Source organism: Triticum aestivum, chromosome 5A (genome assembly GCF_018294505.1).
Source record: "Triticum aestivum cultivar Chinese Spring chromosome 5A, IWGSC CS RefSeq v2.1, whole genome shotgun sequence".
NCBI classification, from domain to species: Eukaryota; Viridiplantae; Streptophyta; class Magnoliopsida; order Poales; family Poaceae; genus Triticum; species Triticum aestivum.
This window is the reverse complement of record NC_057806.1, coordinates 684,297,902-684,320,596: the sequence shown is the minus strand read 5'-3', so window position 1 is coordinate 684,320,596 and position 22,695 is coordinate 684,297,902.

The following is a 22,695-nucleotide window of genomic DNA, read 5'->3' as shown; positions in this document are numbered from 1 at the left end:
AACACAAAGGTTCAGGGTCGACTCCCAGTTCTGCAATGCATAACTTTCTTTCACTTCTCGTTTTCGAAAAAGTTGCAGTGTTGAAATTTTATTTGGCGAAGGAACGAAAGAGTATGACTCACGAAAACTTTCGGGTTCATACGGTTTGGGTAAGGCATAGGTTCAACCCATCAGGGCATCTTAGGAGCATATACAATCAATTTCAAGAATAAATAACACAAGCTCGATAGTAGAGCATGCTTGAGAAAGCAGAGGATACAATTTACCAAAGGCATTACATATCCGAGGAAAGGCTCATAGGCTTATTGAATATGAAGGACGTTGTCAGATAAAATCCGACAAAGGGTCTAGTGGTCCACAAGGGATCTGATGTGAGCATCGGTACTCAACCAAAGTACGAAAGAATGCAAGGAGATCAGATTATAGAAACAACTGACTAACTCAAAGCTCAAATGTAAAGGAATTATGAATTCCAAGACAAGTGATCAGAAGCAATGCTCTGATTAGGGATGGATAAGTAGAATAGCCTTAGGGGTACAATTGATGGCGATTTGATTGGTCGAGATCCAGCCCATGTTAAAATGATGTCTAAGCCAGAAGGATGAATTCTAGGATCTGATTGAGGATTGCGAGCATTCACAACATATTGAATTCAACGGACTTAAAATGATAATGACAAAGGGTTCTAATAATATTACCAGACTTAGGGGATTAACCATAATGAAAGCAAGCAAGAAATTCTAGAGCAATAGGTTGCTGAGGATTTTCTGAAGATCAAATGGTATTTCAAAGACTTTGTGAAACATACGGACAACTGGGATGAGCGGATACTCGGTAAGTGAGTGGAATTATCCGTAGGGGTATTCATATGGCAAAGAACTGCAAGGTAGTAGGCACAAGATATTCTCGGATCAATAGAGAGAATTTCAGGGTATCTTGTAATAACAAGATCAACTAGGAATAAAAGTAGGAACGACAAGTGCATGTATTTATCCATAGGGATATTTTTATGGTAGGGAACTGAAAAAGCAACGGGCACAAAGTCTTGAGAGAACATCAGAGAGTATCTTCGAAATCCTTCAGTGCACCAAGTAATCATCTGGAGTAAGGGGCTCTCCGGGTGGAAGTAGTTACGAGAACCTAGAGTCGGTGTTAGTAAATCATTTAACCCAAATAGAAGAGAGATCAGAGTCCTAGAGTATAGGCCGAGGAATAAAAGATCCTAATACCACCCAATGGCAACATGGGCCCATAAGGCACACAACCATGTTAGTAAAAGTTTTGTAATATCTAGACTCGACTTCAGCCAAGGAGTGTGGAAGGGGGATTCCTACAGGCAGTCGGCTCTGATACCAACTTGTGACGCCCTCGATTTAACCGTACACTAATCACACACACAAATGTGTGTGATCAAGATCAAGGACTCACGGGAAGATATCACAACACAACTCTAGACACAAATAAAACAATATAAGCTTTATATTACAAGCCAGGGGCCTCGAAAGCTAGAATACAAATGCTCGAAGACACAAGAGTCATCGGAAGCAATAATATCTGAGTACAGACATAAGTTAAACAAGTTTGCCTTAAGAAGGCTAGGACAAAAGTAGCAACGATCGAAAAGGCAAGGCCTCCTACCTGGGACCCTCCTAACTACTCCTCGAAGTCGAACTCCACGTAGAATCCTCGGGATCCTCTGGCTCCTGGACTCCATCACCTGGTTGCGACATCTGAGAAAAATGGAAAAGGGAAAAAGAGGGAGCAAAGCAACCGTGAGTACTCATCCAAAGTACTCGCAAGCAAGGATCTACACTACATATGCATTAGTATCAATGAAATGGGTAGTATTTGTGGACTGAACTGCAGAATGCCAGAATAAGAGGGGGACAGCTAGTCCTATCGAAGACTACGCTTCTGGCAGCCTCCATCTTGAAGCAGTAGAAGAGAGTAGATGGTATGTTAACCAAGTATCATCGCATAGCGTAATCCTACCAGGTGATCCTCTCCTCGTTGCCCTGTTAGAGAGCGATCACCGGGTTGTATCTGGCACTTGAAAGGGTGTATTTTATTAAGTATCTGGTTCTAGTTGTCATAAGGTCAAGGTACAACTCCGGTTGTCCTTTTACCGAGGGACACGGCTATTCGAATCGATAAACTTCCCTGCAAGGGTGCACCACATTTCCCAACACGCTCAATCCCCTTTGGCCGGACACACTTTTTTGGGTCATGTCCGGCCTCGGAAAATAAACATGTCGTAGCCCTACCTAGGCACAACAGAGAGGTCAGCACGCCGGTCTAAATCCTATGTCGCAGGGGTCTGGGCCCATCGCCCATTGCACACCTGCATGTTGTGAGGGCGGCCAGAAGCATACCTAGCCTCCCTAATACAAGAGCAGGTGTTCCAGTCCAATCCGACACGCGCCGCTTAGTCGCTGACGTCAAGAAGGACCTGGCCGAAGTGGAAGTACTAGTCGGGAGAGGGAGGAGTACTAGGGGAAGTGGGTGACGGTTAGGGTTTCTGTGTGTGTGGGGGTGGTGGTGGTGGTGTATGATGGCCCAGGGATGGGCCGCCCTGGTGGGCAGCCAGCGAGGCCGGTAGGCCCAGTGAGGGGGGAGGGGTCGGCCTTTCCTTTTTTTATTTCTTTTCTTTTCTGTTTTAATTTTATATTTTAAATACCTTACTTTTATTAAATATATTGGTTGTACCTAAATTAGTATTAACCAATATGCCACCACCACAATTAACTTGGCAGCTAAAATTAAAATAGTTTGTAATTGTTTAACATTTTAAAATCTTTTAAATAATTGGTTTTGTTAGTTTTTTGTCCAATTTATAGTTTTAAACACTTTATAAAAGTGGGGTTTCTCCACCAACATTTAGTGTGGATTATTTGCCACAAACCGAACATTTTAGTTCCAATATTTGAAAACTTTTGTTGTTTCCATATTTTGAATTTAAATTTGAATCGGTTTTTTTGAACTAATGAGATTAGCAGCAATAATCGAGGTGAGGTGACATCATTAGCAGAGGTTCACTATAGCTTAAATATCCAGGCGTTACAAAGAAATACGAGGCTATAAAGATCATGCATAGAAGAGTTCAAAGAAGACTCAAATAATATTCATAGATAGATCTGATCATAAGCCCACAATTCATCAGATCCTAACAAACACATCGCAACAAGCCATCACATCAAATAGATCTCCAAGAACAGCAAGGAGAACATTGTATTGAGAATCAAAAAGAGAGAAGAAGCCTGATACGTCCATTTTGCATCATGCTTTTATATCGATATTTAGTGCATTATGGACTGTTATTACACATTATGTCACAATACTTATGCGTTTTCTATCTTATTTTACAAGGTTTACGTGAAGAGGGAGAATGCCGGCAGCTGGAATTCTGGGCTGGAAAAGGAGCAAATATTAGAGACCTATTCTGCACAACTCGAAAAGTCCTGAAACTCCACGGAAGTAAGTTTTGGAATATATCAAAAATATTGGGTGAAGAAGGCACCAGAGGGGGCCAGCCACCGCCCACGAGGGTGGGGGACACGCCCTACCCCCTGGGCGCGCCCCCTGCCGCGTGGGCCCCCTAGCAGGCCTCTGGTGCCCATATTTTGCTATATGAAGTCTTTATCCTTGGAAAAAATACAGAGGAAGCTCTCGGGACGAAGCGCCGCCGTCTCGAGGCGGAACCAATCTAGGGCTCCTACGGAGCTGTTCTGGCGGGGAAACATCCCTCCTGGAGGGGGAAATCATCACCATCGTCATCACCATCGATCCTCTCATCGGGAGGGGGTTAATCTCCATCAACATCTTCACTAGCACCATCTCCTCTCAAACCCTAGTTCATCTCTTGTATTCGATCTTTGTCTCAAAACCTCAGATTGGTACCTATGGGTTGCTAGTAGTGTTAATTACTCCTTGTAGTTGATGCTAGTTGGTTTATTTGGTGGAAGATCATATGTTCAGATCCTTTATGCATATTATTACCCCTATGATTATGAACATGAATATGATTTGTGAGTAGTTACGTTTGTTTCTGAGGACATGGGAGAAGTCTTGCTATAAGTAGTCATGTGAATTTGGTATTCGTTTGATATTTTGATGAGATGTATGTTGTCTTTCCTCTAGTGGTGTTATGTGAACGTCGACTACATGACACTTCATTATTATTTGGGCATAGGGGAAGGAATTGGGAAGTAATAAGTAGATGATGGGTTGCTAGAGTGAAAAAAGCTTAAACCCTAGTTTATGTGTTGCTTCGAAAAGGGCTGACTTGGATCCATATGTTTCATGCTATGGTTAGGTTTACCTTAATACTTCTTTTGTAGTTGCGGATGCTTGCAAACAGACACTACGATCAGAGACCCCTCGAGCAACTGTGTCCGATGTAGTAATCACAAACGGTGGTGTATGAAAACCGTCAAAAAAGGTGCAAAATGTTTGTGATGGAGGATGCATCAAACACGGTTTAGATTTTAGTTGCGTGTGCGATTCAAGCCATATGGTTAACCCGTTCGAACTATTTGCAATGAGGCAGAACAACAGAAACGGGAAACCATATCAATGTGTGTGCGATATACGGCATACAGTTCGCTCTGATGAACCGTTTGCTATTAGGGAGTGCAACATAAACGGTTAGCCACATCAAGGTGTGTGTGATATAGGGCATACGGTTCACTCGGACGAACTATATTTGATTAGTGAACGCAACAGAAATGGTTCAACTTAACAAGATGTGTGCGATACGTGGCAAATAGCCGACTCAGATGAACTGTTTGCGATTAGAATTTACAACACAGACGGTTAATAAAGTTAGTTTCTGTGCGATTCTGTGTGTACAAAAAACTTTGAAAAATGCAAACTAGTTGCTTGTGGTGGCTAGGAGTATCGCACACGATGCGTCTGCGAGTACACGGCCGCAAGGGTGCTATGCCGATCATGGAGTCCGAGAAGACCATCGTCGGAAGGCCGCCAGCTCAGCCTTTTAGCTTATATTTTATTATAATTGTATGCATATGTAGGTCGTGAGTGTTCTGGGACTTGCCACATTTGGCATTTTAAATTATCATGAATATGTAAGACAATTATTAAGAATTATTAATAGTTGCCATTGTAACTTTGCCTCAACGGAGAGTAGAGCGCGCGCAGGGACGCTAAAGCGGAGCGCACCGCGGCCACCTCAACGGCGAGCAACCACGTGGTCAACCTTCTGCCATCAATAAATTTTGACCTTGTGAGGGAGTCCTGGATTAGGGGGTCTTCGAACAGCCGGACTATCTCCATTGGCCGGACTGTTAGACTATGAAGATACAAGATTGAAGACTTCGTCTCGTGTCCAGATGGGACTGTACTTGGCGTGGAAGGCAAGCTAGGCAATACGTATATGGATATCTCCTCCTTTGTAACCGACCTTGTGTAACCCTAACCCTCTCCGGTTTCTATATAAACCAGAGGGTGTTAGTCCGTAGGACAACAATCACAACATACAATCATACTGTAGGCTAGCTTCTAGGGTTTAGCCTCTCCGATCTCGTGGTAGATCTACTCTTGTAACACCCATATCTTCAATATTAATCAAGCATGACGTAGGGTTTTACCTCCATCAAGAGGGCCCGAACCTGGGTAAAACTTCGTGTCCCTTGCCTCTTGTTACCATCCGGCCTAGACACACAGTTCGGGACCCCCTATCCGAGATCCGCCGGTTTTGACACCGACATTGGTGCTTTCATTGAGAGTTCTGCTGTGTCGTCGCCACAAGGAAGGATGTCTCGTCTCGTCTTTAAAGATGGCACTATCGCTGAGGGAGCTCTGGCTATCGGCCAAACTCTCCGGCTAGGTGGTTTTCTTATGACCGCCTGTTCGGCCGCTGCGCCGACGATGACTTCTCGGGTCATCGAAAGAAATCTTCACATCAACTCGGAACTCGCCGAACAGTTAGATCCAATGGATCTCTCTTCCCGGAACGAGCTCTTGGATCGTATCGCCGCCCTAGGAGTCGCTACAGACTACAATCAGATTGGGCCTAAACACGATCTAAGAGAAATTAACTCTCCCCAGGTCACCCACCACGTTGCAGTGGTGGAAGAACAATGCGGCAAAACCCCATCTATCTTAAGGACTAGCTACGTCCGGATCCCCGATCCCCCCAAACCGGATACCCGCGGAGGGGAGGACGTCACTCAAAGCCTGAACCCAGAACCAGGCAGTGGGCTAGATTTACCAGAAAACGTTCAAGAATCCAAGCTTTCGAGTTCGGAAACTCCTTGGCCACTGAGCCTCAGATCGGGTGAGGATTCGGATTCAATACCACCCACCCACCCAAACATACGCGATCTATCCCAAATTAGGCAAGAGCCCGAAGAAACAGTACACCATTACTGGGCCAGATTCCTCCTGATCAAGAACAGGATAAAGGACTGCCGCAAGGAAGACGCAATTTCATTCTTCTGCAATAATTTGAAGAAGCACTACGGCCGTTGGATGGACATCGTACGGTCAGTCGAGCTAGAATCGTGCATATTGACTAAGTTGACAAAGCCCTTCGTCCCCGTTAACTTAGTAGGCCCACTATACCGGGTCCCAGCTAGCAGGGGGAGTATTCATTTTTTTGTGCGTAATAAGGAGGCACTTCCTTGCGTGCGAAGATATAGCTGGTGGGTCCGAGCTGTCAGCGGCGATAACGTTTTTTTCGCGAAATACAAAGGCCATTTCGGTGGGTCCCAGATCTCAGGTGGAGGAAATCATTATTTTCGTGTAATAAGGAGGCATTTCCTTGCGTGCAGCCATGGACCCAGCTGTCAGCCTCTCCACGTACAGTCCACTTCAGATGCATGTCGGTCGTTGACCACGCTGACCACGCCACGCCGAGAGCACCAGGGCGGTGGACGACGGCGAGGCCTAGGAAGGGAATGACACGGAGGCAGGGAAGACTCGGCCGTTGTTTTTGTTTCCCACGCGGAGGGGAGTACGACTGTACGAGGGTTTACTGGTTCGTCTGCCATCGCCGGAGAATAACAACAAGTGTGGGTGAGTAGAGGGATGGCTAGGCCAATGATGGGAGTACGGTGGGGCGGTGAGGCCTGCGCGGCAGCACAGCCGGCCGCGGGGGAGGAGGGAGTGGGCAGTCTCGCCGGCGCTTGTTTGAGCGGCTGGAGCAGGAAGAGCAGAGATTGAAGAAGCACGACGGCTGTTGGATGGACATCCAACAGTATACATGCCATCTGTGGAAAGCTTCAAATCTGTGGAAAACAGCATACATCCCATCTGCCATTATTTCAAATAATTTACAGCCCATTTGCTAGTTCTTACAGGTTTTTTTGGAGCCCATATTCTTTATGTTAACATTACAGCCCATATTGTGGCCACGGTTAAAAAATTATATGAAAATTTGCATATGTCGGTGCGGTCTGAACTGTTTTTAATCCCGAAATTTCGAGTCACATTCAGACTGATTTTAAAAATAAATGTATATCAATATAAATCCAATAAATTTTCCACGCATAAAAATCAATACAATTTAAAATCTCGAAATGAAAAAAAAGATATTTGAAAATAATTGCCGGTTTGATGTGTTTTAAAAATGTACAGCCCATTTCTCATTACTGATAGGCCATTTTCTCGGTCAGCGGAATGAAGCTCTCCTCGTCTTGAAATATTTGCAGCCCAGCAGGCCTGATAAAGCGACTTACTTGACAAATCACAAAAGAACTGGGCTAGCCATTTTTAGAAAGAAAAAAAACTACTGGGCTGGTCTGGGGTAAACATAAAAGAAAAGGCTGTCTAGACAGGCCAGAGTGTCCCGCACAGCCTAGTTGACACCCTGCTTCCGTCTCAAAAACAAATTAGATAAATGCCACTCCAATTATGGCGATTCATAAAAATGCCACTGCAATTTCGAAACTTTTAAAAATGCCTCTGCAATTTTTGCAAACTTCGAAAAACGCCACTGCAGTTTGCAAACTTTGAAAAACGCCACTCCAGACTTCGAAAAATGCCACTAGAAATGGCATGAAATGGCATTTTCAAAGTTTGGAAATTGCAGTGGCATTTCTCGGATACACCAGATTTGGAGTGGCATTTATCAAATTAACCCAAAACAAAAATAACTGGACGAGCTACTGGGTCCTTGGTGTCAGCCGCTCGTTGTGCAATTCTCTCGTTTATTGACTACGTTGACAATGGCATGGGACCCAGATGTCAGAAATCCACTAGGAGGAGCCATTTTTTTATTGGCTTGAAATAAGGAGGCACTTGCTTGCATACTGCCATGACCTTGGCGGTCCCTGCTGTCATCCTCTCCACGTACAATACCAGTTAGTCGTGCTTCAAAACTGATCGGCATGCCATTAAAAAAATAAAGGTCGATAACTAATGTGGCACCTCGGGCCAATGCGGCCAGATCGAATTTTGCACGAGAAATTACATACCATGTTTCGTTGACATGTGGTCTCGTTCCAACATATCAGTGAGACGACGACGAGTAGTAGGAGTATTTTTGAACGGGACGTGTAGGCCGAGGCGCCTCTTCGTGAATCATGGCAAACTCGCAACCGTCCACCGACTCTTCGCCTTTCCCTGTCGATTTGGAACTGCTGGCGCACACTCTTCCTCTCCCTCCTCCATTTTCCTTCAGCCCTTCACCCTTTCTTCTGCCATTGTTCGATTGTCTTCTCCATGGAGGGAACAGGCCGGAAACGACCCGATTATTCTTGCCCCGATCTGAAAGATGACGTGGTGGAGGAACTCATTGATCGGTGCGATGTCATCACCTCGGCTAGCATGGCAGGTTCGTTCAAGCCCATTCTCGACTCAACTAATAACATCATTACAAAGAACACAAGAGTCAAGGAGGGGTTTGATCTCCCCTATCTTCTTCGCCGTGACCCTGTGACTGGCGCCGACACGACGGAGGCCTCGCCCTGTGCCTGTTGATGTCGCTTGATAATGATACGTATGATGTTAAGATGCCATCACTCAGGGCAAGGCTTGGGCGGGTGCAAATGGAGATTGGGTTGTTTACATTGGGTCCAACTGTTAGTGGGAACTTGTGAATGTGTACACTCGTCACCAAGTTCCACTTCCAAAAATCTCAGCACACTGCCCAGACGTTGAGCACACCGGTAATGTACGCACGTTCAAATACGATCATGGTGACTGTCTTCTATGGAAGATAGCAATTTTTTGAGTTCCCAACCGCTCTTGGAATTACAACAACTATCAAGTTGTTGCTATCTTCGACAAGCTTGTTGCCATCCTTCGTGGTTCTACTCGATGGATATTGCTCAAAAATCAGTTTCTGTACATGGATGAGTATTGTGATGCAATTCAATACGAGGGCCTTGTGTTTGCTGCCACCACTCGTGGCACTGTTTTTGCATGGCATCCTAGTAGTTTCGGTACGTTTGTCTTCCATCGTAATTATAATTGTTTCATCCACATGCATGCGGGTTAGCAAGTTTCCCTTTACTAATTAACCTTCTTCTTGTGTTTCCAAGGTCGTGTGAACATCCCACCACCTATACTTGAAAATTTTTATAACCAAAGGGGAGATGACGATGGTGATGATCACGAGCATGAGGACGAGCAGCACCGATATACTCTGTGGCGCCTGGCAACTAATTCCGATGGATCACCTCTTCTTGTGTGTATACAGCCCACTGATGATGTTACTGGTAAGGAAGCAGGTGTCTCCCATGGTCACACTCTCCGGACCTATTCCAACACCCATTGCATGGTATTCGGGATGGATACTACTGTGCTAGCGCCAACTCCTTCTCCCTGGCACAGAATTGATAGTCTTGGAGAAAACTCGCTCTTCCTTGGACAAAACTACCCGATGATGGTGAAAGACGATCCAACTGCTGTTGACACATTTATGAGAAGCAACTGTGTCTATACCTCGGACATTTGGGTGGTTCCCTACCCTCGTACTGATATAGTTGGCCGCTTCAGCCTGGATGATCGGTCCTATGTTGGTCTCTAGATCGACAACAGATGGCTCGTCCCAGAGAATCACTTGTGGTTCAAAGCAAGCGTTTCCAACGCCGCGGAATAGTTGAGTTGAAGTTCATTTCGTGGCTTGTTATTTGTTGTGTGGTGAAAACTTTAGTATTTATAATGTATCCTCATTGTCGATGTGGATTGATGACCTGTTGTATGTAATAAAATGATATGCCTGTGATAAACTTACTAAATTTATGAATGGCTTTCGTGTCGCTTCTCTAAATTTGTACTAGCATCACATGCTTCGCGCGTCGGGCGGGTGTTTTTACTGTAGCCATATGTTAATGTGTTTGTTGTACGTAACCAGCACCTCAAATCCTCGATACTAGTATACTAATATACTAGTAGGAGTAAGTAGTAGGAGTAGTAGGGTGGCATGGGCCAGAACAAGTATTCATGTCCAGGAGTACGGCACACGCCACCACCACGACATCCATCTGACACCATATTATTTCTTGGAGTCCATGCTAGAGCAATCTCTTCAACCTCGTTGTTTCTCTAACTTCAGCCATCGCGCGGCGGGCGAGGTGGGGGTTTGCCAATAGTCGGTTTCCTTAACTGCGGTCCCACTTGTAAGGCCAACTCCAACGCACGACCCCAAACGGACCTCCGTTTTGCACAAACTCCAATGATAATTTTGACTAGAAAAGCAAGACCAAAGAAAACAAGAACCACAAGAATACATTTTACTACTCCTATAAGTTGGATTAGTGCCTTCTCGATGCATTCATTGTTGATCTGCGGAGGCTCGATCTTGCGTGCTTCTTTCTTCTTCGAGTGTAAAGAAGTAGACGTTGCTTCCTCGCATCTAGTCTCATGTCTAGATTCTATTCTAGTAGGAGTATCAACAAGTGCACTAATCTCATCCGATAGCAGAACCGAAGATTTGGTCGGGTTCTTCCTTCTTTTGCCGACACGTGGGACATCCACATCCAGGTCGTGTCATGAAAGAAAATAGAGTGGTAGTTGAAGCCACGAGATGTGCATCTTGGGTTAAACTGTTAATAGAATCTTACTACTCTTGAGTAACTCCAAAAGCGGCCACTGAAGATCTTAATTGGATTTGTTTTTCATCCCCAGCACGTCGAGGTGAAAGATGTGCAGGTTCGGTGGGTCCTCTTGCGTTTTCACTGACATGTGGGGCTGCATGTGAGCAAACAAATGATGGGCTCCGCACGTCCGCTGGCTGGCTGAGAAGAGATAGAGGAGGGCTGAGCACGGACTGTAGGAAATTTTTTCTATGTACCTCGATATGGCCCTGTTTGGATCGTGGGGTTAGAGCTAGTTTGGGTTAGTTGAAGGCTCAAATAACCCAAAAGTATCCAAACAGGGATCAGAGTGGGTTAGTTTCATCTAACCCAACTATCCCGGTGGAGAGGTGCTTATTTGGGTTAAAGTGGGTTAGAAAATAACTCTAACTCTAACTGTGTTAGAGTATCCAAACAGGATAGGCTCGATATAGTGGGGTGTCATGGGCCATAACTCAGTAGCATTCACGTCTAGCAGTACGGCACACGCCACCCACATGAGTCCCATCAGACACCAATTTTCTTGGAGTCCGTGCTACAACCATCTCTTCTCCCTCCTGTTTTCTCAGCCATCGCGCGGTGGGTGGGGTGGGGGTTTGCCGATAGTCGGTTTTCTCAACTACGGTCCCACTTGTAAGTGAAAATATAACACCGCACGCATTCCCTCTTGAGCGGCGTGCCGGACCAACCGTGTGGGGGTGCGACGCGAACACGGCAGGCTTTTCCTTTTGAACTCGTAACTTGTAAATTTGGTTCTGCTCCATGGCGTGACCGATAGATAGAAAATAATGATTTTTCCTAGAGTAATGAGAAGTTTGGTTCTAGCGCCATTCATGCATGGAGTACGTACGAAAATTATGAAGTTCATGCGAAAGGTAAGATAATTACTGTAGTATCATATACTACTACATGGATTTGACGGAAAGATAAAAATACATACAGATCCATCAACGTCCAACGACATCCTCACGCCCTAGTGCGTCGGGTCACCAACCGACGTGTGAAGAGCAGCAGCGTTGGCGGCGAGCTCAACGTGTTTCTAAATAGTGCTGTCCAAGGTTGCCCTGCGCTCCAAGAAGGCCAGCGTCCTATCGTCCTCCTCTTGCATGTAGTAGTCCTTGTGGACGATTTGCGCGTAGACGTGGGTGATTATGTCGATGGTATCTTGCTGCGCCAGGCACTGCGCGACGAGCACGACCTCGAGGTGGACATTCTCCGGCGCGACGGCGGGCAGTCGCAGGGCCAACAGCGTGTCGAAGAGGTTGTTACCATAGTGTCCGTTGAGGGTGGTGGGCATCGCAGAGCCTGGGTGCGTCGGCTGGAGGCTTACGTCAAAGTCGTCCGCAAGCTTCTTGACGACGGTGAACTTGTCAAGTAAACCAACGAGGACCTCGTCCAACAAGGAGATGAAGCTATCGTCCAAGCGGCCCCTCGCCCTGGCGGCCTCAAGCAATACTTCCTGGAGACGTTCCTCGGTGCCGGCGGACGTGGTAGTACTCCTAAATCCAGACGGTGGTGCTACTAGTACTAGTAGTAGTACTACCAATGTAGTAGTAGGAGTACTAGCACTGTACTACCCGGTGGTCAAATTATTACGTGCTGCTCCTCATAGTGAAGTGACAAGACCCTGCGCCGGAGATGACACCTGAGTATAGGCGCCATGTTCGGCATACCATAGTCAGCCTCACCGTCTGCAGTCACTATCATCATGGCTGTAGAGCTAGTCTGCTTACAACTAGCCCTGTTCGACATAATTTCCCGTGCGTAGATGCCCTCCACGGAACACCAAGATTGCGGGTGGACGGTTCCGGCAGCGGCCATCGCGCCAGATTTTTCCACGGCCTTCTACTCCTAGATTGTGAGAGACAAGGAGTTGTTTGTAAATAGGGAACAAGTGCGGGCATCTTTTTGCAAAAATGGAGAAGCTTGGTTTGTTTGCGTTAGATCTAGATCCGACGGCTATTGGTGAAAGATGGGAGGCACAACATCATCACCAACTCAGGACCTGTTTGATTCACATGATTTTGAAAACGCAGGAATAGGACACGACAATATTACAAGTTTCAAACTGATATTACAAATGTTAGGAGTAATGCTACACCTACGAAGAGGGAATTACTAGGAAGTTTACGTAAGAACTTTCGTTACTTTAGTTGGATGCAGCATTATCGTAGAAACTAAAATCCACCGCCCTGACAAGTCACTAATGGGCAAATAAGTTTTCGAGTCTCTGGCCACTTGATTCAAAAACAAATTCAGCTTCTGCGGAGAAATGAGCTCCACCGTGTACCCACGCGGGTGTGGCTGGGCACAAAGCGTGAGTACGTGCATGGTGCACCTATTCTCTTCTTGCATACGTACACTACCTACGTGCGGTTGTGTGAGAGAGATACAAACCTAGAGAGATATAGTGTGTGGGTTCTTGAGAGTTTTTTTGTGTGGGGGGGGGTGTCAATCAAAAAATTTAACATATGCAATGTGTGTGAAATAGAGTCCTGGATATAACATATATATAGAGGGGGCGATCCACGAGAAGAGAGTGGAGGTATCATCGGCTTGAGGTGTCCATAGAATCGAAGAGAGGGATGATGTGTGTGTGTGCGCGCGCAATCGATAAAGAGTGCCATCGAATTTGTGTGTGCCCACGTCAAAGATATAGAGTGGCTGGCCTACTGGAACGTGAGATGGGACATGTGCAGTTTATCTCTGTGGCATGGATACCTACCTGTAGCGCTCGACTATCGGTGTGTGTGGTGGGGGAAGAGGGAGGCACAATTAACTATAGAGGTACAATGACTGGTATATGTATGGAGGAGGAGAGAGGCCTACCTCATGTATTAAGGAGATCGATCTGCCTCATGTATTAAGGGAGATCGATCAGCATCCATGCATATGTGCAGGAGATGAATAAGATTGGGAGAGAGATAGAGCTAGAGTGTTGGAGGGGGTGGTAGTGGAGTTGCTTCTAACAAATGGTGGGATAGGCTTGAGGGAGTCCTAGATTAGGGGGTCTCCGGACAGCTGAATTATATCCTTTGGCTGGACTATTGGACTATGAAGATACAAGATTGAAGACTTCATCTCATGTCCGGATGGGACTATACTTGGCGTGGAAGGCAAGCTAGGCAATACGGATATGTATATCTCCTCCTTTGTAACCGACCTTGTGTAACCCTAGCCCTCTCCGGTGTCTATATAAACCGGAGGGTTTTAGTCTGTAGGACACAATAACATACAATCATACCATAGGCTTGCTTCTAGGGTTTAGCCTCTCCGATCTCGTGGTAGATCAACTCTTGTAATACCCATATCATCAAGAATAAATCAAGCCTCTCCGATCCCTGCCTCCTATTACCATCCGCCTTAGACGCACAGTTCGAGACCCCCAACCCAAGATCCGGCGGTTTTGACACTGACGTTGGTGCTTTCATTGAGAGTTCCTCTGTGTCATCGCCGTTAGGCTTGATGGCTCCTTCGGTCATTGTTAGCAATGCGGTCCAGGGTGAGACTCTTCTCCCCAGACAGATTTTTGTATTCGGCGGCTTCGCACCGCGGGCCAACTCGCTTGGCCATTTGGAGCAGATCGAAAGTTACGCCCCTGGCCACCAGGTCAGATTTGGAAGCTTAAACTACACGGCCGATATCCGTGGAGACTTGATCCTCGACGGATTCGAGCCTCTGCCTTGTGCGCCACGCGGTCACGATGAGTATGATTTAGCTCTACCATCAGACAGTGTTCAAGAGATCGCACCGACAGCCACTCTGACCATCAATTCGGAGCCAGTTGTGTCGTCCATGGACGGGTGGATGGACCCTTCCATGGAGGCCTTACCCTTTGCGGCGATCGAGCTGAACATCGACCTTACCCTGCACGAGAGCCGTGCTGTCAGACTCCCGGATCCTTCTCCGGCCACGGACTCCGAACTGCCTGCGCCCATTCCTAGCGAATCCGATTGGACGCCGATCATGGAGTTTACCTCCGCAGATATTTTTCAGCACTCACCCTTTGGCGACATACTGAACTCATTAAGGTCTCTCTCCTTGTCAGGAGGATCCTGGCCGAACTATGTCCGGCAGGATTGGGATGCGGACGACGAAGAAATTCGCGACCCACCTACCACCCACTTAGTAGCCACTGTCGATGACTTAACCGACATGCTCGACTTCGACTCTAAAGACATCGACGGTATGGACGATGATGCGGGAGACGAAGAGGAACCACTGCCCATAGGGCACTGGACAGCCACCTCATCATATGATATATACATGGTGGACACACCCAAAGAAGGCAATGGCGACGAGACAGCGGAGGATGACCCCTCCAAGAAGCAACCCAAGCGCCGATGTCAGCGGCGCCGCTCTAAGTCCCGCCAAGTGATGATACCGGCACAGGAGATAACAACACTCCGGATAGTGCCGAAGACAGCAACAATCCCCTCCAGCAAGATTTAGAGCAGGAGGATGGTGGAGCCAGCCCTCCTGAGAGAGTGGCGGATGGAGAGGCGGAGGATGATAATTACATGCCCCCCTCCGAAGATGAGGCAAGCCTCGGCAATGACGAATTCACCGTACCAGAGGATCCCGTCGAACAAGAGAGCTTCAAGCGCCGGCTTATGGCCACGGCAAATAGCCTTAAGAAAAAGTAGCAGTAGCTTCAAGCTGATCAAGATCTGCTAGCTGACAGATGAACTGAAGTCCTCGCGGCCGAGGAATATAAACTCGAACGCCCCTCCAAGAGTTACCCAAAATGTAGGTTGCTACCCCGACTGGAGGAAGAAGCGTATGACGCGGCTGATCGGCCACCTCGTGGCTGCGATAAAGAGGCATTCCAGCCAAAAACTCAGCCCGCACCCCGACATCATTCAAATAAAAAGGCATGGGGAAACACGCCAGACCCGCGAGACGTATTGGAGGACAAAGCAAAGCATGCAAGATCGATCTACGGATCACGAGGGCGCGCCACTATGCAAGACGATAAACGTCACGCCGGATACAGTAAAAGTAAGTCCGACCGGGCCGAACACAGCGGGCAAGACCCATTCGAACTGCGTCGCGATATAGCCCAATACAGAGGCACCGCATACCCCCTATGCTTCACAGACAAAGTAATGGATCATCAAATCCCAGAGGGTTTCAAACCCGTAAATATAGAATCATACGACAGCACAACAGATCCTGCGGTATGGATCGAGGATTTCCTCCTCCACATCCACATGGCCCACGGTGATGACTTACACGCCATCAAATACCTCCCACTAAAGATCAAAGGACTAGCACGACATTGGCTTAACAGATTGCCAGCAGAGTCCATTAGCTGTTGGGAAGATCTGGAGGCCGCATTCCTCGACAACTTTCAAGGCACTTATGTGCGACCACCAGATGTCGATGACTTGAGCCACATAATTCAGCAGCCAGAAGAATCGGCCAGGCAATTCTGGACTCGGTTCCTAACAAAGAAAAACCAAATCGTCGACTGTCTCGATGCAGAGGCCCTAGCAGCTTTCAAACACAACATCCGTGACGAGTGGCTAGCCCGGCACCTTGGTCAGGAAAAGCCGAAATCTATGGCAGACCTCACGACGCTCATGACCCGCTTTTGTGCGGGAGAAGATAGCTGGATGGCTCGCAGTAATAACATATCAAAGAACCATGGTACTTCGGATACCAAGACGGAAATAGCAGGTCATGTCGCAACAAACATAAGCACCGCATTAACAGCGACAATACCGAGGATACGACAGTCAATGCCGGATTCAAAGGCTCTAAACCCGGTCAACGGAAAAATCCATTCAAAAGAAGCACTCCGGGCCCGTCCAGTTTGGACCACATACTCGATCGCTCGTGCGAAATACACGGCACCCCCGACAAGCCAGCCAACCACACCAATAGGGATTGTTGGGTATTCAAGCATGCCGGCAAGTTAATTGCCGAAAACAAAGATAAGGGGCCACATAGCGATGATGAGGAAGAGCCCCGGCAGCCAAACACCGAAGGACAGAAGAGGTTCCCCCCACAAGTGCGGACGGTGAACATGATATACGCAACCCACATCCCCAAGAGGGAGCGGAAGCGTGCGCTCACGGACGTATATGCGTTGGAGCCAGTCGCCCCAAAGTTCAACCCATGGTCCTCCTGTCCGATCACCTTCGATCACAGGGACCACCCCACTAGTATCCGTCATGGCGGATTTGCCGCACTAGTCCTAGACCCAATCATTGACGGATTTCACCTCACTCGAGTCCTTATGGATGGAGGCAGCAGCCTGAACCTACTCTATCATGACACAATGCGCAAAATGGGTATAGACCCCTCAAGGATCAAACCCAAAAAAACGACCTTTAAAGGCGTCATTCCAGGTGTAGAGGCCCATTGCACAGGCTCAATTACACCGGAAGTGGTCTTGGATCCCCGGATAACTTCCGAAGCGAAGAATTAATCTTCGATAAGTCCCGTTTCGCAGTGGCTATCATGCACTGCTCGGGCGAACCGCATTTGCGAGATTCAATGCGGTACCGCATTATGCATACCTCAAGCTCAAGATGCCAGGACCTCGGGGTGTCATCACAGTTAATGGAAACACATAGCGCTCTCTCCGCACGGAGGAGCACACTGCGGCCCTCGCAGCAGAAGCGCAAAGCAGCCTCTCAAGGCAATCCACCAGTTCGGCGTTTCAAGACCCGGACACCTTCAAGCGCGCTCGGAGTAATCGGCAACTAGACCACCTGGCATGACCTGAGCTCGCGTAGCAATGCGGCCCCCACCCCAGTCCCATCCAAACGGTAGAATCCATGCCACACGTACATAATTACGCATTAAAAATACCATGGGCGCAGGTGGGGAGGGGGGCACAACTACGGCACGCCCCAAGACGCGGCTTAAACCGCACTAGGGGCTTCCCGCTTTGCTATCTTTCTCTTTTCAGGACTTTAATCTCTGGAAACCCCGACCGATAGCATGATTGTCGAACACATGATGCAGCAACCAAGGAGGCAGGAAGCTACGTCACACCACGGAACTCTCAGTTGGATTACGATAATGAGTGAAATATTTGCTTTAATACTATTCCTCAGCTTGCCCTTGGAAGGGACATAGTCCTACTTTTTGCTTGTCGCACTATCTGTATCATTCTGCTTTAACGCACCTTTTTGGATTAGGGGTTCTCCGGACAGCCGAATTATATCCTTTGGCCGGATTGTTGGACTATGAAGATACAAGATTGAAGACTTCGTCTCGTGTCCGGATGGGACTCTACTTGGCGTGGAAGGCAAGCTAGGCAATACGAATATGTATATCTCCTCCTTTGTAACCGACCTTGTGTAACGCTAGCCCTCTCCGGTGTCTATATAAACCAGAGGGTTTTAGTCCGTAGGACACAATAACATACAATCATACCATCGGTTAGCTTCTAGGGTTTAGCCTCTCCGATCTCGTGGTAGATCAACTCTTGTAATATGCATATCATCAAGAATAAATCAAGCAGGACGTAGGGTTTTACCTCCATCAGGAGGGTCCGAACCTAGGTAAAACATCATGTTCCCTGCCTCCTGTTACCATCCGCCTTAGACGCACAGTTCGGGACCCCCTACCCAAGGTCCGCCGGTTTTGACACCGACAAGGCTTGCTAGACAAACGGAGGGCACACCCGCAATAGCAATAAGAGAGGAGATGGCTGCTTGTTGTCTGTGCACGTGCGTGGGAGAGACGGGTCAGGACACATGCACGAATGATGAGGGGGGACGATGTGGTTGTGGTAAGCAGACGTAACTACATAGGAAGATCAATCTCCCTTGGTAAGATAAAGGAGAGACATAACTTGTGAGGTACGTCGATCGATGTGGGGGTAGTTATAGTCGATCTAGGTATATGTTGGGAGATTGATCGGTATACATGCATGTGTGTGTTAGAAGCAAATGAGGCATGAGGAGAAGGATAGAGAGAGAGGGATGCATGTAGGAGGTGGTACGAGAGGCATACTATATTGAGGGGGAGGAGTGTGCGAGTACGAGAATGATGAAAAGAGTGGTGGGAGTGAGGCATGGATGGTGACAAGAGAAGAGGGGAAGCTTGTGTTTGTGCTAGGCACACCTGGCTAGAGAGTCATATCGATCGATGTGTGCCGTAAAGAAGGAGCAGGGGGGCCTACACACACCGTGGGTGAACGACCTAAAGTGAAAAGACGAATTTGCGCGATGGAGCTAGAGAATGCTGAGGGAGGGTGAGAGGGATGTGGGCGTGTGCGTGCACAAGAGAAAGTTAGCGCTAGCTACAAAGATAAGAGGGTTGTGTGGGTGTAAAAGATGAATAGAGATCATATATACTTCATTATAAAAAGCAAATTCGGATATTTGAAGAATTTATCATAGTGTATCAAACCGACGGATGTGTGAATATATATAACGGTGATACACATGGTGTGGTTATGAACATGGTATACTACATTTAATATGTTTTATCTCTACTCTTATAAAAAACAGAGTTGTTGATGATGGTGTACCTGCCATCCTGCATTATAGGCCATCTGATTTATATCTGGCAGATAGCAAGGAAACCATGATGGTTGAAGTTGGCAACAATCATGATTGTAGATTCTTATTGAAATAGAGAAACGAATTCAAATTTAGTTTGAAATGCAGCGGTAGTATAGACATTTGGAATGCACTAAAATGTTGGTATGAGTAGGTTACATGCATTATACAGCAAGCGAAAAAATTTAATCAGACATAACATGGATTCATACTCCCTCCTTCCATCTATATAGGGCGTAATGAGATTTTTAAGACCGCCTTTGACTATTGACAAGATTAATAGTACATGACATGCACAATGTGAAAATTATATCATTGAAAGAACCTTTCACAGACGAATTTAACGGTGTGCTTTGTGTAAGTTGCATGTCATATATCATTGCTCTAATATTTGGTCAAAGTTAGCATCGAAAAACGCATTAGGCCCTATATAGATGGAAGGAGGGAGTAGCTTTGAATAGCATTTGTATAGTAAAACGGGGCAAGACTCTCTCTTTGTGTGGTGTGAATAGTTTTATTTTTTTTGTTTTCTTTTTGGTTGAGGGAAGTGCGAATTGATTTGGTACGTACAAGTACAATATTACTACACGTTAGGCTTGTCCCTAAAATTCAACCCGCGTCTTGTTATATCTCGAAAATTCAGATATCGTGCTCCCAAAACTGGCGCCTTCACAACCCGCGCCTTGCTATCCCGAAATTACAACGCGCGAGAAAACTCCCTCCAGCTGCCAAATCCCGACACGCGAAATCCTCCTTCTAACCCTGAGCCGAAAGGGCCGCTAGTTCAAATCGGTGGGGGGTACTTTTGTAACACACACTACATTTTGGACAAGCGCGTTCCTAAGTCATGCTTCACCCCATCCCATCGCCCCCTTTTCGCCATTCGAAATCCCAGGCCGCCATAACCTCTCTGCTCCAGCCGCGAAACCCCACCCTCCTCCGTCCGCCATGTCACCGCTACCCAGCCGGAGCCTCTTCCCCGACGACGTCCTCTAGCGCAACAGCTCGATGTCCCTCGTCCACCTCCCCGGATGAGGATCCGTCGTCCATCTCGCCGTCTCGCCGGTTTAGCCGCCCTGTCCTCCACCTCCAACGAGCTGCTCCGATGATCGCCTCGTCTATCGCGGCTGCTCCATCCCCACAGCGCCGCATTAACCTGCTCCACCGGAACCGCAACATCCTCACCAACTCCTCGGACGAAGCCGAGGCCTACTCGGCGCCACCAAAGAGGTTGTACACTCATCGCATCACACCTTCTCCTTAAAATAGACCTCCCGGCACCGACGGTGCTCCATCCGGCACCCCCATGGAGCGGCTACCTTGAAGCCGGCACCGCGGGCGACATCTCCATGGTGGCTCTCCCCCAGTGCGAGGCCCCTTCGGCGGCGGCGTCCATACCAGCCGGATCTGCTGCTGTTGCTCCGGCTCTCGCTCGATCGCTCGCTCGCCCAGCTGCTGCTGTTGCTCTCCCCCTCGCTCGTGCTGCTGCTCTGCTCCGATTAAGCCACACTTCAGTCGACTGAATCGACTTTTGGGTCAGTCGATTTTCAGGGGTTGGGGGGCTCGCCGGAGTTAAGGAAGAACCACCCGCAACGGGGATGGGGGCTCGCCGGAGAGGTACCCCACAATCTATCTTAGGGTTCAGGGTGGGGGCGGGGGGCCTAGAGGGCTGGCCGGGGCGGCGGTGGCAAGGTTTTTCGGGGCGGCAAGGCGGCGCTGGGGCCGGCGGTTTGGCCGGTGGTGGCTGGCGGCTCAGGGGGGTGCATGTTGAAAATGAACTGCGGGCCCTCCCTAAATTACATGTCAAGTGCCTCTTCGATACCATTGCATTCAGTTTCGACAGTAGCATTCAGATTCCACAGTAAATTTTAGTTTCGATGGTTAAGTTCAGAGTCAACAGTTTTTACCTCATCTATTGTAGTCAGGTGGTTTTTGGTGATGTTAATTTTACATCCATTTTACATCATCTATTGAAGATGCTATTAGAATCCCACTTGAGATTGACGATGTCTGTCTTATGCTGCTTCAGCCTTGACGTCTTACAGCTCACCGGAGTTGCTCCAACGACAGAACGATCCGTCACAACAGAGCAGTGCCCTGGACGCCATCTACAGATTCCTCAGATCTTCCTTCACACCTCTGACAGCCACCTCTGCGTCAACTACTTCAGCGACCAAACCAATGATGCTGAGGTCAACACGGCTACGGCAAAGAGGTTGTACACTTGTTGCATCACTTATTACTATACATTCACGTCGATCCATTAGGGCTATTTTGGTTCAACAGAAAAACATCAATCCACTGGTTGTTACCATCACTCTAAATTACTGCATGCTCTCCTTACATAATCTCACCATATTTTTTTCGTATGCATGTTAGATATTGTACACAGTCATGCTGAACATGTAGAGAAAAAGAGAAGAGTTTTGTGCGGCAATACAATGTCATGCAGATATCGCTCCATGGTGGGTTCAATGGCAAAACCTCCCCACCCCTCTCCAGATTGTAATCCAGAGGAAGATATCTATTCTAACGCGGATTCGGACGCCGCTGACCACTCCTATTTACCCCCCAAGGTGTTTGCGCTACCTTGGCATGATGATGTTAGTCATATCATGCATATTTTGCCTTGCAGTGCCTACTTTTGACATCATATATGTCATCTGCTTAGTTTAGACATGTTGTCACTAGTAGAAAACAGGGCTTTGGTCCAGGCCGGGTCAGCCCATTAGTCCCGGTTCAGTCTAGAACCGGGACCAATGTGGGCATTGGTCCCAGTTCGTGAGCCCAGGGGGCCGGCCGGGCCACGTGGGCCATTGGTCCCGGTTCATCTGGACCTTTTGGTCCCGGTTGGTGGGACGAACCGGGACCAATGGGCCTCGCTCCTGGCCCACCACCATTGGTCCCGGTTGGTGGCTTGAACCGGGACCAAAGGCTCCCCTTTAGTCCCGGCTCATGTCACCAACCGGGACCAATGAGGTGCCTATATATACCCCCTCGCGCAAGAGCAGAGCACAGTGCTCTGTTTTTTCTGGCCGAGGGGGAGAGGGCTTTGTGGTGCTCTAGCTCACCTCCTATGCACATGAGGTGTTCGGTGGAATGCCCGAGCCACACTACTTAAGCTTTCTCCT